The 16,845-nt window shown below is 40.7% G+C and overlaps 1 protein-coding gene across 1 annotated transcript in view; it reads left to right on the top strand.

Annotated features, from left to right (window-relative positions):
• Positions 1 to 15,567: 15,567 nt before the first annotated feature.
• The window catches only part of LRRC2 (leucine rich repeat containing 2), a 73,766-nt gene continuing 72,488 nt past the window's right edge, over positions 15,568 to 16,845 (top strand). The window contains exon 1 of the mRNA XM_009098300.4: positions 15,568 to 15,682. The gene's annotated coding sequence lies outside the window, so the exon portion shown is untranslated. The remainder of the gene's footprint in view (positions 15,683 to 16,845) is intronic.

Genomic DNA, 16,845 nt, shown 5'->3' with positions numbered 1-16,845 from the left:
AGTTTCCTACAAGAATGATCCCAGCTGAGATATTTTGTTGTAATTATTTTAAAATAAGACAAATAATCTAAATTAAGGGCTAGAAACATGCAGAATTTTATGGAGGTCAAACAGAAGTTTAGAAATTAGATAGAGATGGAGAGTTCAGTTTTTTAATAACTATTTGAAGAATAAAGAAATCTGTTCACAGTTAGCAAAAAACAAAGGAGAGGCAAAAGTCACTAAGGCAATTAGTGTGAATTATTCAGCCAGGTTGCCACCATTCCTATGGCAGAAAGTTGCTCCAGTGCATTATCTTTAATTATAGGGTGGCACAGAAATTTACTGTCTGTGAGGCCAAGGAGAGGTAGCTAGATTATACCTTTGAAAATATCCTTGTTCCATTAATACTCTATGGAGAATCCAAAATTTGTGTCCTGCTGAAACTGTCCATTTCTGTGGATGCCTTCTGCTGTGCTCTTAATTTTAAAAACTGAAAAATATATTCTACAAGATAAAGGAAAAAAAAAAAAAAAGTGGAAAATATTCTGAAATCTTCCCTAGCACACTGAGTGGAAAAACCCTTATCAAACACCAGTCCCAGTTTCATAGTGTCAGAGAACAGAAGCAGAACACAAATGAATCCATGACACAAAAAGCGGTTCATCAGAGGCAAGAAGGACAAGTCTAAGTTGCAGCATAGGTGAGAAAGGTGGAGGAATTCCTTGAAAGTTGTATATACGATAAAAAATTTAGCGAAAGTTCATGTAAACAAAATTTAATCCACTAGAAAAGCAGAGAAATCTTTCCCCTTCAGTTGCTAAAAAAAATAAGTCAAGAGCTCTAAAAGAGCTGTAAAGAGCATCTTGACCTTTCTAGCCTAGTAGGGAGGCTCTTCACTCATCATCGTTCTGTATATTTTCAAAAGCAAGGGAGGAATAACAGCGCATTCTGTTGTCAAGTCTCTCCAGCCGCTGCTTACCAAGGTCTGTTTTCAAGAACAGCTCGCTGTGAGAACCTGAAGCAGCTTTCCAAGCTGCGTCCTGTAAGGTTTAAATGCTGCTACCTCTGCTTTCCTGCCTAGCAAGTTAGTCAATAAGCAATTGAAAGGCAATTATCACCTGTCTACCTCGCACTCCCAGTATGGATATTTCCACTGCAGCTCGCCCGAGTGAACATATGTCACAGCAGATAGAGGCTGCCAGTGTTTCTGGCACATACTGCCCCAGTACTGCACACATTTTGCAGCAGGTGTCAGAGGCAGATGCATTTTCACTGATATTCGTGGGATGAAGATTTATTTATACCTACACGGACACAATTGCCCCAGGAACATTTTGGAAAGCCAGCAGGTAGCGCAGAAAGATTTTTTGTGAATGAAAAAACCATATCTGTAACACATTCAAAGAAATACCTAATTAAAAACTGAAAACTGCAGCAATGAGTGGAATGCTTTCTTATATTTGAAAGTATCCTAATTACATTAAGTCTAGTGTCGAGTCATGCAGTAGCAGACTTTAATCCATTTCCTTCCTTTCCAAAGTGGAGCCCTAGTAATTACTTGGGCATGGAACTGAAAGCCGTAAGGAATGAAGCCTTTAGAACTGTCAAAGCTTCATGAAATCACAGGATCTCTAGGTAGGCTTAAGGTTCTGCCAAGACACCACGAAACAGAATGTCTTGTATGCTAACCTTGCCTTGTATGCAGATGGTGCCTGCCTCAAGGAAATTTGCACCTGTAAAGTTTAAATTTGAACAAATCATCAGGTGAATGTCAGGCAGCTGGCCAAGGCTCTTTAAGCCTAACACAAGTAATCGAAGCTTTGTGGGCATTGTAAATTACACATGAATTGCCGTGTCAAAGGGCCCAGCCCTTTGAGAGAAATAGTTTGACAATACGGATTTATGCACTCATTTTGCAATACCAGGTCAAAACACAAGGTCAAGGCAATAGAGAATAAAGGACTAGAAGCCATATCTCCATTACATTAAAGAAAATTTCAAATGGGTTCTAATAAGCAGTCAATTCCACTACTTGTGAAATTATTGGTGGCCCCTTGGGTAACCACTTGCTTGTGCTTTGAGCACACCATCATCTGCAGCTGCTTGGGATGGATCTCACAGGACTTGTGCAGTTTACTCAGTGCTCAACAGAAAGGTTGTACTGCAGTCCTTGGAACAAAAGCATCTTCTTTTTCTCATGTGCATAGCTGTGAGAAAAATGTGTAATGGTTTGTTGGGCAGCCTGGGGAAATGGAATTTTAAAGGCCACATATAATTAGGTGACAACTAAAATTTGACTCTGGGATACGGGCATTCCTTGCACTTTCATACACACACACATACACACAGAGAGCTATGTATATAAAAACACATATATGCGTATAGAGCAAAAGAGAAATCTGCTGAAATGGAGGAGCACCATGTGTTCCAGGTTGTACTATCTTAAAGTCATGGACTCCCTTGCAACACTTGCACAGTTTTTTCAATACTTTCTTTTTTACTAGCTTCAGCTTCTTGGCGTTAAATTGAGCTGGCACTGTTGCAGGCCATTTTAAATTGATACTTGCAGAACAGCAAGAAGTGTGAAGCTGCCAATGAAGAGTCAATGAGGAGCCAGTGATAGCTGTTATCAGCTTCTCCACACAAATGTCCTGAGTTTTCCAGCTGTGCGAGCCTTTCCATGTTTGATTAAAATGGGATTAATTTTCTTTTATACACACACACACAGACACACAGAAAAAAAAAGAAGTGAACAAGTGAACCGGTTTATGTGGGGTTGCAAGTTATAACCCTTCAGGCAGATTTTCATTTGAATGCACTCTTTTTCTCAGGGTGAGCTGTGACTTCAAGCAGCAGTGAAAATTTTTGATCAGACATGCTCATACAATTTTACAAGCAGTTTGCATCATTCCACTGCTGAGCCAGAACTGGGAGAGGCGATGCTTCAACAGTGAAGCCAGTGAGTTAGTTATGGCATTATTCCTGTCATGCTGAAAATACAGAAGGTTCCTGTTGTCTGAGTGAGGCAGAGTTTTAAAAATTCTGTTGGTATTCATCACTATTGATGTGATTCAGGGCTTTCTGGATTAGGGAGGGAAGGTCATGCAGTTTAATAGGGAATACATGAGCTGCTCCCCTCCACTGAGCTGTTCCTTGCCATTGGCTGATCACCTTCTCGTTCCTTTAGAGAGAAAACACATTGAATAACAAAACAAAGTGGTTGTTTTGTCTTTGTCTGTGACTTGAATTGGCTCATTTGATATCAGATTGGGTGCTTCTGGTCAAAAACAGGGGAAGTAGGAAAGGGATTTGGAAAAGAAGGAGTGGGAACCATGACTTCTGTTGCTGTCAGTTTACCCTGTTCACCAATCCCACTGAAATGAGCCTTGGGAACAGAATTAACGAAATATGTAAAGACAAAATGTTGGTCAAAAAACTGGGTCAGGAACACCCACCACAACCTCTCTAATCAGTAATGTGATGAGAGCACACAGTTTTTAAGACCTACTTGTGAACATGCTGGTACAAGGACTGGCCAGCAGATCAGCAGCATGTTTTTATTATGGATTGTATCTGTCGAGATGTATTCCCATTTTGCATCAAACTGGTTAGACAAATAGGAAGGATATGTGCTGAGGTTGCTTCAACTACATATGTTAAGTTCCCAGTTTTGTAAACTGAAATTTATTAAACTGTGTTTTTCTCTGCATGTTTTCTGTGTTCTTCAGGAAGAAGGGTGCCATGAATGCATAAAAAATGAGAAGCAACTTACAGATCCTGCAAATCTATTTCTTCTTTTACTTGTCTTCACTGATGGGGTAAATCACACGCTGTGATTCTTGGGGTTGCCCTCTACAGGGTCAGAAGTTCGACTTTGATGACCCTTGTGGGTTCCTTCCAACTCAGGATAGTCTATGATTCTACCCTATGCTATGAAATCTCCCTCTGCCTCTCTGCTTTATTTCTCTTTCTACTCTATTTTGAGCAGGACACTTGTGCTGGTATGTGTTAGATTCAGAAATCCTGCTACAAACTAATTGTGTTCTCAGAAAGCAGCTAATATATTTTGCTGGAACTCTTTCTTCTGAGTTAATTATAAGCCACAGAGAGGAACTGCTTACTGGCAGAGTTGGTACAAGGTAAAGGATGGAAGTATTCACCTGGCAGCAGAGAAGGAACTAGGGTTTTGGAGGAATTTTCATACAGCCTGGTGTGTCTTCCTACAAAAGAATCCTCAGGCTGAAATTTGCCTCTCCTCCTCCCTTGCTTTTGACCTGAACATGTAAGGCAAGGAGGAACAAAACCCCTTTTCCTTTTGATGAAATTGAGCTCAGTTCTCTCTGTCTCATGGAATCATGCCTTAGACACTACACTCTGGCTTGGACTACACTCCATCATAGAAAACTAAGGCCTGTGTACACCTGTATATGCTACTCAGACCTTTGTCTGAAGGCAGAAACTGCTATTGTTCACTTCCACAACAGGGTGTTGAAGACATTGGGAAATTTTGGATTTGACTCCCAAAATCTTACACCAACAGACTGCTGTATGTATCAACCAGACACAAACAGGGAAATAGTAGTTCCTAAGGAATGCCTTGCATACATTGGTGAGAAATAATTTAGAACAATGCAAAAGTCTGAGGTGTTCATTGACTTTTAGCTGGTTGTCATGGCAGAGGACAGGCACAGCACAGCAGGTGCTTCTCACTGTACTGGAGCTTATTCAAGATATTGTCATCCACAGTTTAGCCAACCCTATCAATATTTATAGTCAACATTCACTATCAAAAATATAGGATTTTAAATACCTATGTAAAATCCCTTCATAGAAGACAGAAAGACCTTTGAGATACCTGGAGCTTTTATGAAAACCCTCAAGTCTCCTAAAATCTGCTCAGTAGCAGTACAGTCATCAGGTGTCCAGTTATCAATCCAAAACACTTGTGCTTGGTTGTCTGAGAGTGAGACTTCAGTTTCCCAAGTGCTGAGCTAATTTGGCTTTGCCAGGTCCTGCTTACCTAGGGGTGTGGAAGTGTGGGACTTCTCCCTTCTGCTGCAGATCTCCCCACCTGCTGAGGTCTGCCAGGTGTGGATTTCAGCTGACAGAAATTAACGCTGCCAAAAGAGATGGGATGTTATTCCTCTTATGCTTTAGCTCCCCAAACCTGCTGTGTCTGGAATAATGCAGCTACCAGTGTTAAAAGAAGAGAAGGGCAGATGGATATGTCCAGGGCAGAGAGAAAGTTAAAATGACTGCAGGAAGTCTAGTAGTGTTTTTTTTTTTTTTTTTTTTTGGCAGATTTTATCACAGCTTCTTCTGCCTCCTACCGGGGGTCTCATGTAGTTCTCCAAGAGATTAAAAACAAACTCGAATCAGTCCCAAAGTGTCTCTTCATCTTTAAAAAAATCTCATTTTGGTGCTCCTCCATTACTTGCTTATAATGCAGATCTCAAATCTCTGAAATACAGTCTTCCAGTTACTCTTATTAGATTGAATGAAAAACTATTTAAGGCACAAACTACCTGGGAATCAATGACAGTCAGAAAAATCTTACCATCTCCCATTTTTTTTGGCACCCATTGCTTGTGGACACAAAACAAAGTGCTGATTAAATACTTTTGATTCTTCTCCACTACTGAGAAATACAGGTTTTAATTGTTCAGCCTTTCATACTGTGTGTTTTACTTAGTTATTTTGGTCCTGGCATCCTGCATGTTTTGTAATCATTGCAGAGGCAAGAAATCTGACTGAGGTATCCTTTATTTAGTTCCTGTGCTTTTGCAGGTCAAGGCTGTGCTAGTCTTTGCACAACCAGCACAAACTCTCTGTGAGTATTATGGGTAGGACACAAGGACAGGGCTACACGCCTCCAAACATACGAGATGCAAGAGCCTCTTTTCCAGCAGCACTGGAGGAGTTTGATCAGCTGGTGAAAATCTGTCTGACTGGTACCTGCAGTAGCAGGAAACTTGGTTCCTGAAGATCCTGAAGTTGAAAGGGCCTTCCTAGAAGATATCTTCACCACAGTGACTGTCTAGAAAATTTTGCTTCAGTAATACCTCTTCTTTTTAGGATATTTTCTTGTATTCATTGTAGAACCTAAGCACTTCATTTGACTTCTTGAATGTGTCTTAGAAACTGTCCTAGTATAAATGTACATTTATCTGTTGCTAGAAATAGTTGAAAACATAACAAAATATTTTCATTAAAATTATTCTCTGTGCCTCTGATTTTAAGCATTCTGAGAAATCATTATCAGTACCACTGATGAGTTCATTCTACTAGGATCTGTTCCACCTCAGACATTAATCTGTAGATCTGTAATACAATTATTAGAGCTCTGCTGAAGGTTGGGTTTATTAAAACTTCCCTTCCAAATCAAAATGATGAATTTGGGTCTTAATGGGATAGTTCATTTAAACAAATTAAACACCATTTAAACTGTTTTAAAAAACCATTACATTCTACTAAATTAATTACTTTAAGGCTATTGTTTAATCTGTATGAATTGCCCAGAGAGAACAAGGGTCCTTCATCCTTTCTTACAATTCATCTTCTGCTGTGATAAACTGTTTTGTCTCCACTTGTAATTACCTTCTGTAATTGCCACTGCCCCCTCTTGTAATATTTGCTTGACAGACTGAAAGCTAATATATATTTAATGATTGTAGCACCTTTAATATTTGCTGTTGTCAACAATTCAAAGCTCAACTGTGTAAAGCTATACTGGTAATGAATAATGCCCTTGTTATTGTGCTGCGAGTAGTGAATTGCTGTGATGCCTTTCATCTGCAAAGGCTGGCAAGGTCTTTGAGTGTGTCTTCCACTTGAAGACTATGGCACACAAAACCTGATGGTGGGACAGTGTGATCACAGGAATGATTAACAAATCTGTCTGGGCTGCTAGAATCAGTGCCAGTAATCATCCCTGAACAAGCACCTGCCAAACCCAGGTTCTTCTGTAGGTGACAGGTGAGACTTCTGGAACAGGGTGCCACATCCACCCTATGTACTATTCACAGAGATTCCCAGACCCTCAGGCTCTCCATGGCATGAGGATATATGTCTTTATGTGGCTTTTGGCTATATGGATATTTATAAGTTGTGAGGTCAGCAAACTTGATGTCTTGTCCCTGCAGCATAGAGTTTCTTTTGCAAAGAGCCTGTGCTCTGTTCCAGCTAAATATTTGATTCTGATAACTAGCCCCATCACTGATGTGTAGAGGAGATGCCTGACTGTTTCTGATTGAATGGCCTTATCAATATTAATGTGTGCTAAGAATGTTCATAACATTAAAACTTCTCCTTATCCACCTTCAATACTCCATTCTTCATCTTGTTCTTTGTATTTCTCTCCTATTAAGTAAAAAAACTTGTATTCTATATGAATGAAAACCATTAACAACCCATCAAACTGGCACAATTAAGTTATTTCTCTTCCTTTCAGGGCTCTTCCCACAGTCTTTACAATGGCAGTATTATAATGGTGTGTTTTGAGGGTGAACCTTCATTCAGTGGAATTTCTCTCAGCTCTTTTCATAGTATAGAGAATTACATAAATTACAGAGAGAAGCACTACAAAATTAGCTTAACTCTGATGGCACAAAGTCTGCAGTGAACACAAACTTTTTGTAACTGCCCTAGGTTGAACTTTATTGCTCTAGCTTGAACTAACTTCTTATATGTCACTTGGAAACTGGAAATTATTTTACTCATATGGGTTCCAAGCATAAGAAATTCACTTGAACTCTTTTAATACTTATTAGGTCATTCCAGTTCAATCTAAATTTAGTGTATAATCAGTAACATGGCACTGAGTTGAGAACCCACTTAGCAATTTTTTGTTGTGTTTATCTGAAAGTTACTTCTCTTGAAGGAGATCATGCTCATATATATACTTTCTCTGCTTGAAGTTTGTAGGTATGTACCAAAACTCCTTTGCCTCATGGCTCTGTCTTCCATTGTACAGTTATGATAAGAATTTTGAAAAAGCTCAAAAATATTGTGCAGAAAGGGGCAGAAAAGATGGCTGGCAGCACATGAGCAAGAAGCAAGTTTTAAAACCCTTCAAGACAAATTTTTTCTTTGAGTCGCCTGGGTGGAATGTTTATTGTAATTAACTCTTTCTTCCAGCTCATGTGCCCTCCAAGAAGTGTCTCCTGAGCCAGCAAAACATTGAAACTACCTGGCATTTCTTCTGCCAGCCCAAAATACTCTTGACAAATGTACTTCAGAAATCCTTTATAGTCTGCTTTGACCTCAACGCAGCTGGTGGAGAGCAGGCAGTGGGCAACCCAAGGTCATTTATTATCGTGGCAGGCAATCCTTGGTCATGAGTCAGAATCCCAAAGTCTCTCTAAGCCTTTATCCCAGTCTTGTCTGATGCGTCAGAACGGTGATATGAGGTCAGATTACACCTTCTTCCCTGTTAAGACAGGACTAGGCACCTGGTACTGCAGGCCAAATTTGTTTTCTGATGTCACAGTTTTTCCTCACTCACTGGCTTAACTCATGGCACCTTCATGAGTTCTTATTGATCTTTTGTTTCTTGCTTTTTTTTGTTTAATTCTCTGGTGCTTTTTTCCCTACATTTAATCCAATTCAAGCTCATTCCCCTTATATTAGGGGCTCTGAAAAGGTCAGTCCTATTTTCTTATTTTCTTTTTGTGTTGGCTTGTGATAATTATTTCCAAGCATGAGATGGTTAAGGAATGCCTACAAGGGATGTGGGCTGCAAAGAATAAAAAAAAAGGAAAAAAAGGAAAAAGGAGAAAAAAAGAAAAAGTAAATATAGTGCTTATTGGTGAACCATTTAGTTTATTAGCAGCAGGTAATGAATTAAAAACAACTGGAGTAGTAGACAGAGACAGCTTCTCCTCTCTGCCTTTTCTATCTGTAGCTAGTATGCCTACATCCAGGGAAATTTCTGTCTGTAGCCTGGTAATAGACATGGGGAGTCCTTTGAGCTGCATGTTGTATGTGAATGGCTCTACAGTGGGACTGCTGGGATGAGGCAGTCATGCTAGAGGGTTACTCTGTGTTCTTCAAGTAACATATTCTTGCACATAGGTCCACTCCATAAAATAGACTGCCAAAGCAGATCCATCTCTGAGGCTCCATGTGGCGCGCAGGAATAAAGGAAAAAGCAAGTATTTATGCTCATCTCTCTGTAGTAGCATTATAGTTGAAGGCAGAAGAACCTCAGGGTTCAATGCTGCAAGTGCAAGGAAGTGAATGTCCCTGTAATTTGGACAATAGATGGCACCCTTTGTTTCTTCTTAAAAACACCACCTTCTGCTGTGGTTTCATAAAGCAGCCAGTCTGCAGGAGGAGGGTGCCAACAGTGTTTGAGCTGCTTCCTAGCTGGCTCAGAACAGGAACTTTTCTTTGTTTTCTTTATTGTACCACAGCGGAAAGCAACGGGGCAAGAAACATAAATCTGTGTTGATCCACGGTGTGCTGTGGCTTTAACAAGGTAGAGAGTTGCTTCGTCCTCTCAGACACAAATAGGCTGCTGTATTGAGTTTGTGTGGCCAGGTTTTGGTAGTGGGGGGGCTACAAGGATGGCTTCTGTGACAAGCTGCAAAAAGCTTCCTCCAAGTCTGGCAGAGCTAATCCCTGGCAGCTCCAAAGGTGGATGTGCTATTGGCCAAGGCTGAGACAATTAGAAATAGGGGTAATGCCTCTGGGATTACAGATTAGGAGAAGAAAAGGTTACTGCACTGATGTAATTGTGGCCAGAGAGGAGCAGAGTGAGAACATGTGAGAGGAACAACTTTGAAGATATCAAGGTCACTGGAGAAAGAGGGGAAGGAGGTGCTGCAAGCACTGGAGCTGAGATTCTCCTGCAGCTCATGGTGTGAACTACAGTGAAGCAGCTGTGCCCCTGCAGCCCACAGAGATCCATGGGGATTCAGATATCCACCTGTAGCTGGTGGAGGAGCCCCATGCTGGAGCAGGTGGATGCCTGAGAGGAGGCTGTGACAACATGGGAAGTCTGTGCTAGAGCAGGCTCCTGGCAGGGACCTGCAGACTTATCAAAAAACCAGCCCAGACTGGAGCAGGTTTCCTGGTAGGACTTGTAAATCCATGGGAGACACACAGAGGAAAAACCTCTCCTTAAAGTATTTCACCTATGGAAGAGTGACCCACATTGGAGTAGTTTGTGGAAGACTGTTGCCCATGGGATGGACTCAAATTGGTAAAGTTTATGGAGAACTCCTGTGGTAGGGTCCCCACACTGGAGCAGGGGAAGGACTGCTCTCCCTGAGCAGTGGGAGAAGCAACTGTGATGAACTGGCTGTAATCCCCATTTCCCCGTTTCCTTGTGCTGCCAGGCTGGAGGAGGTAGAGCTGGCAAGGAGGAGGAGTAGGAGAAAGGTGTTTTTAAGATTTATTTTACTTCTCATTATCCTGCTCTGGATTTGTTACTAATAAATTCAGTTAATTTGCCCAGTTAATACCCGTTTTGCCCATGAGGATATTGGTGAGTGATGTCTCCCTGTCCTTATCTCAGCCCAGGAACTTTTATTATATTTTTTCTCCCCTGTCTATTTGCAAAGGGGAATGATAGAGAAACTTTGGTGTGTGCCTGGAATCCAGCCAGGATTAACCCACTAGAGCTGCCTAGGCAGGGTGCTTCATTTGGTAGCAGAGTGGTCTGTTTCCTCCTGAGCTCATGGCAGGCAAAGGTAGAACTGAGTTTTCCTATATTTCCCCTCATTCTTCCAGGTTAAATTGTCCCTGGAAAAGGATGAGTTTTGTCCCTTGATAGTGCCCTCTTGCACCTTGATGAAGATATGTACACCCAAAAAGATCTTGTGCTTCTTCACTGACTTGGTCAGGGTCAGGGTGGTCAGGGGTTGGCTCCCTTTAATGACACATCTAATGAGGCTGTCTCCTAAGCCTGGCTCCTACCAAAAAAAGCCTCCTGTTCTCAACAATTACTGGTCAATCAAACGTAACACACATCTAATTTCTTTTCATTCACACCAGTGGGCTCCTGGTGGGCTCTTGTACCTTTGATTTGTTGCACAATTAAATGTAATGAGAGAGATCAATAGATGACATGCCCATTATTTAGTTCAGAAAATGTTTCTTAAATGAGGCAATTCAGTCCAAATCAGGTACGAGTGTAAGTAGCTCTGAAAGGAATCTGTGGTTGAATAAAACTCTGCATCCACTTACAAATGTGTACATCACTCACACAGAGGGCTGATCATCATTTGTTAATTCTAATGTAAGTTCTGATATGTTTTTATCTTGGGAATCTTCATAACCTTGTTAACAACCTCCTCAATCAGTCACAGCCTTGTTGCCTACTCAAAGTCTGCGGTGTGTTGTACAGCTCTGTATTTTAAGTGCTACATTTCTTCCTCACTGTGCCTGTGCAATCCTTCATGTGTTCTTAGACATGCTTCCTGTCATGATTTGAATGTCCTTGCACGTTTACTGGAGGTTGACTTACCCCTGGACAAACAGTCTTAATGAGTTGAAGCTATTTTTAAGGCATTTATGAAATTCTGGGGATAGATATACAGATGTCTTGGAGATGAGAGTTGCTGATTCCCAGATCGCTTGGGAGCTCCAATTTTGAGGGTTTCTGTATTAAGTCTACAGAGTCTCCAATGAAGTCTCTAAAGAGCAGCAGAGGAAGGATTTGTTTTCAGAGGAGCTGTGCAATCTCAACAAAAAAAATGCAACATGAACCACAAGGCCAGCCTGCTGAAGCACCTGAGTGACAACAGAGTGAAATCTGCACAAAAGGTCTCACAGAACAGGTAGGCGAGCAAAATAGAGTAAAAACCCAGAGCCCAGAATTATGAACATGGCCTGAGACTCAACTTATCATCCTAATGCCCCAGGCACATTTCAGAGCAGTCATCTCTTGGCTGTAGCTTTGTCAGGAGCTATAAATTGGACCTTTCTTTGGTGCATACTGAGATTGCATCAGAAAGGACTGAACCGTTAGTACTGAAAGGTCACAGACATAAGAATCTGACCTGCTGAAGTGATTTCTAATGTGACTTACAGATTCTGCAGTATTATTACATTTACTCAGCAGCTCTGACAGCTCGAGACTGAAAGACATATGGATAATATGAAAACAAAGCAACAAGCAAAATGTTTTATTTTTGCTGAACAGTTTTGTTCAGTACATGATAAATTACTGTAGCAAGTTCTATTCTTTCTTCAGCCTGACTTTGTGTAAGTCTTTGCACAGATTTTACTTTGTTGTATATTTATGGGAAATATGTCCCCAAAGAGCTGTTACTTGTCAAGTGTTTCCTCCTAGTAGATGTTTTGATTACAGCTATGCTAGAGCCACTCTGTTGTCAGTCTTTTAGGTCTGAAGGTGCCTTGTCTACATGAGATGCTCTTCCCACTTCTACCCCATGCTAAGTCTTGGCTGCAGCCTGTGTTACCCAGACACTGACCTTAACGTTTAGAGCTTTCTACTGACCTTAGTTTAATTGCATATTGTTATCCTTAGACTGAACAAGGAAGATAGACAAGAAAAACAAGTGTAGATATGCTTATAGAGCTATTATTTATACAGCAGATTATGTTGCTAGTATCTTTGTTGCCTTTACTTTGTGGGTTTTCTATAAAGAAGAGATTGAGTTAAGTAGGGAAGTTTTGCTACAGCTAATGCACAAGTGTAAAAAGACAATATCTCTTGGTGTGTTTGTTTATAGTCAATTCTCATTTACCTCAGTTGGATTATCTGAGTGGTGGGTTTGTCAGTTTCATGGGTAGAGGATCTGCTATTCTAGAATAGTACGCTGATTTATAACCAGGATTGTTTTGATTTCAGAGTGAATTTATCACTGGAAGCAATACAGCTGGCTTCAAAATACAATAGCTTGGGCAGATTTGCAAGCTGTTTCCAAGATTTGGTTGTCAGGGAGTCCAGTGCTGGCTACTTCTGTATTTCACAATAGCTTCAGTTTATGAGGCTGATGAACTCCAGCAGCCAAAATGGACCGGACCTCTTTATGAAATGACTGTTTTTGTGCCTCTTCCCAGGCAATGGTCCTCGTCCAGGAGGATGATTCAGTAGACTGCAGTGTCATATGAGTACATGGAGGCTGGTCAGTCTACTGGATCACCTGGATGCTGAGCAATTCCTGTGGGAATGCTGCGGCAGGCTGTGTTTGAGCCAAGGTCAGTTTGTCTTTGGCAGATGAATACTGCTGATGATGAACTGGGAGGCAGGATGCAGTAGGCAAACACCTTTGAACAAACTGGCTTCTGTCACTCAGCATGCCTTAAAAGAGTTTCAAGCCTGCCAATGGGTTTTGCTGTTAGCAAGCATGCCTTCTGTCTGTTCACTGGCCTGAGCAGTGTGCTGTCTACTTGTGGTATTTTCATACTATGCCAGCATTTATGCACTAGCTTACAGTTTTCCTTTTCCTTTGTGTTTTTTTGTCAAGTACACTGAGATCCACAACTAGACAGTATTATAGATTCTGCCCCCTCCCCCCTTCCCAGTCACTTTTTAATACTCCTCTAAATCTTTCATGCCATTCTTCAGTTGTTTTTCCATCCTAAGTGCATTTTCTTTAAGATGATAGCCTCTTTTTTTTTTTTTTAATGTAGATGACACCTACTTCATCAGCTGATCTTTTTTCTCATTGCCTTTCCAGCAAATATCTCAAACCTCTCCTTGTCATGGGTAAGCTATGATTGTAGTTGGAAGGTTAGCTGATCTATGAATCCTTGGCTAAGGCCAGGGAATTAACTGCAAGCTCAGCTTTCTGTTACTGAAACACATTTCAGTATTTAAACACTTAAAGAACACTCTTACCTTCTTTTGCCAAAATCAAGTCCTGTAGAGCACGGGATGGATCCTGAAAAAGTGAGATGGAGGTCAGTATTTTCTTAATATAGTTGCTAATTGATTATTATTTAATGTTGCATTCTGAACAAAAACATAGCAACATGTTTTCCTAGGCAGTGTTCACAAAAGGAGAATTATGCACCATGCTATTGAATATAGAAGGGATGCACTTTCCTGCACCAAAGTATTGCCTCCCTCACTGATTTCTTCATCAGCTCTTGTGGCTGAAGTCTGAGAGTACTCACTACCACAGGAAATCCAGATATGGCAAAAAACCATGCAAATTCGTGGGTAGGTTTATCAGAAAATAAAAATGTATTAGAAAAATTGGATGTGGTGATCACACATTTATTACTGATGTTTGTGAAGACTAAGACAACTGAAGAGTGAGGATATGTGATGCAGGATCCTTCAGGCATGTCACCATACCTTGAAACACACTGCATCAAAAAAGATCAAAGTGAATCCTGATACAATCTCCTTCAGACTTGAAGACAAAATTGAACATTTAAACTCACAGATTATGACTTTCCCATTCCAATATGATGTGATTTCAGCAAGGTCACTGACAGCACAGCAATGTAAAACTAGTATCTGAAGCTTAAGCCAAGCCCAGATGCAGTAATTAATGTTACTGGCAGGGATAAAAAATAAGCAGAAATTGTTGAAAAAGCTTGGTTTAAAAAAAAAAAAAAAAAAAAAGAAACTATTTTCATTGAAAAGATGAGTTTTAAAGGAAAATAAATTAAAAGCTGTTTTTGAAAATATTTCTGATGAAAACCTTTATTTTTTTAAAAGCCTTCCTTCCGTCCTTCATTCCTTCCGTGTCCTTCCTTCCTTCATTCCTTCCTTCCTGTCCTTCCTTCCGTCCGTCCTTCCTTCCTTCCTTCCGTCCTTCCTTCCTGCTTCCTTCCTTCCTTCCTTCCTTCCTCTTCCTTCCTTCCTTCCGTCCTCCCTCCCTCCCTCCCTCCCTCCCTCCCTCCCTCCCTCCACCCCCTCTCTCTCTCCCTCCCTCCCATAATTTTCTAATTAGAAATGAATGGGCTTATTTCATCAAAGGTACAATCAGAAAATGTCAAATATTCATGCTGAATTGTCAGGGAGGGCTATGAAGGTCTTTCTGGGCTTCTGTATCCATGCCCATCTTCCCTCTTGCATCCCCAGGACTTGTCCCTTTTGCCCATGGCTCACATCAGCCCCTTGAGCTGTTCATCCCCTGCCCTGGCAATGCTGATCCTGCAGCAACATGATCTCTGGCTGCCCACAGCCCTGTGTTTCTGGTCCACTAACAATAAGCAGGAATACAAGTGACAAGCATTGTCCTAAAAAAGGTGAGACACCATCAGCAGGAAAAAGCAGAATTTGCTGTGAATCAATCAGCCATGCAAACTGCATGGTGGTAGACTGTGTACACATGTGCATATTTATTTCAGATTTGAATGGATGAAGAAAGGAAAAGGCCTATACTAGAGGAATTCAGACTGCATATGCATTTTTCTTTCATTCTTCTTGCCCTTTTCCAACAAATATACGTAAGTATGAGTAATATTAGCTCTGTCACACTTCCCTTGAAGCAAATGAGTTGCTGTTCTAGCACTGTTGTTTCCATCCTGTGTTGACTCATGCAGTGCAGACACTTTATCCTGCCCGTGTCTCTGCTGTAAGACCACAGATCATGTTATCACTTTACAAATATAGCATATTAGTATATCTGGAAGGCTAGTCACGCTGCAGGGTTCAAACAGATCTGGCTGGCCATGAGCTGTGCTATTCTATAAACAACCTCAGTGTCCCACACTGAATAACTGCAGAGCACACTCAGGAGCTCTGGACATTTGTGTTCTTTAGTAGTAGGTAAGTGACAGTTTTGCTGATTATTGTGTTTCTTCAGATGTGTGGGGTCAAGGTGGAAAATGGCAGGAGAAGTGAGAAGTAGCTATCAGGTTGCTGCTGTTGTGCTGCAGATCTTTAAAAACCAATGCATATAGGAAAGCAGTTGAAACAGAGAGCATTTAGTCCAAGGCAGTAGGTTTAGGGGGTATCTTTAAAGAGAGTGAGATTCATCCCATGCATAGCTCCTGTAAATAGATTTACACTTGCCACAAAACTAAACTTTATAATTTAGGAAACCTTTCAAGTTCTTCTCTGTGACTCAGTTATAATAAACCTTTGCTATTTCATCTCAAGGACATATGCTGGTGTGAGAATGATTTTCAATAAAAAAATGGTTTGAGAGGTCAGTCATTTATCTTTTCTGTCTGTCAAAATTTACAGTGGAATTTAAAAAGAGTTATAAAACTTCAGTTTCTGAAGGTTACTTACAGCTAATCTAACTGGCACAGGAAATACAGCCTGTTACATCTTTTGAGAACACAGCCTATAATTTTAAGTCAAATATTGTCATTATTGCTGTTGTTGCTACCACAAGCACTTATGTTCTATCATTAACATGTTACTTCCTGTAGGTTAAGAGGTACTGACCAGCTCTGTTCCTCTGGACAGCAGTTAATTGAGCACAGTTTCAAGGATCAGGGATTGATGAAAATGCTCATTAAGCAAAGAGGTAGATCATACCAAAGAGCTTCACTCACGTTGCTCTCCTCAGGCAAAGGTAAAAGTGGAGAATTATTCCAAAGGAAGGTGTGCAGCTGTCAATGTCACCTGTGTCTCCTATCCACAGGCACGGGAAAGTTTAGTGGGAAATACTTAAGACACAGCTGTGGTAAGAGAATTGATAAAATACAGATGCCACCTCATGACTGTATGGTGGGGTTTGGGCCATTAGAGCTAAAATAACAACTGCTGGAGTTAGCTGAAAGCAGCATCATCTCTTGCTTATCTATACTATCTACCATCTTAAATCACAGAATTTAACACCTTTGCAATTGGCTATGACTGTCTTACTCATTATACAACTAATGATCTTGTATCTAACACTGGAAATAGGACTGCTGTAGTTCAGACATAGATTTTAGTTCTCCTTCTGCAGTAGAGGCAGGTGACAGGATTGAATTCTT

The sequence above is a fragment of the Serinus canaria genome, chromosome Z, assembly GCF_022539315.1.
Source record: "Serinus canaria isolate serCan28SL12 chromosome Z, serCan2020, whole genome shotgun sequence".
Classification (NCBI taxonomy): Eukaryota; Metazoa; Chordata; class Aves; order Passeriformes; family Fringillidae; genus Serinus; species Serinus canaria.
Note: the sequence above shows the minus strand (reverse complement) of the source record. Positions and strands in the feature narration are given on the sequence as shown.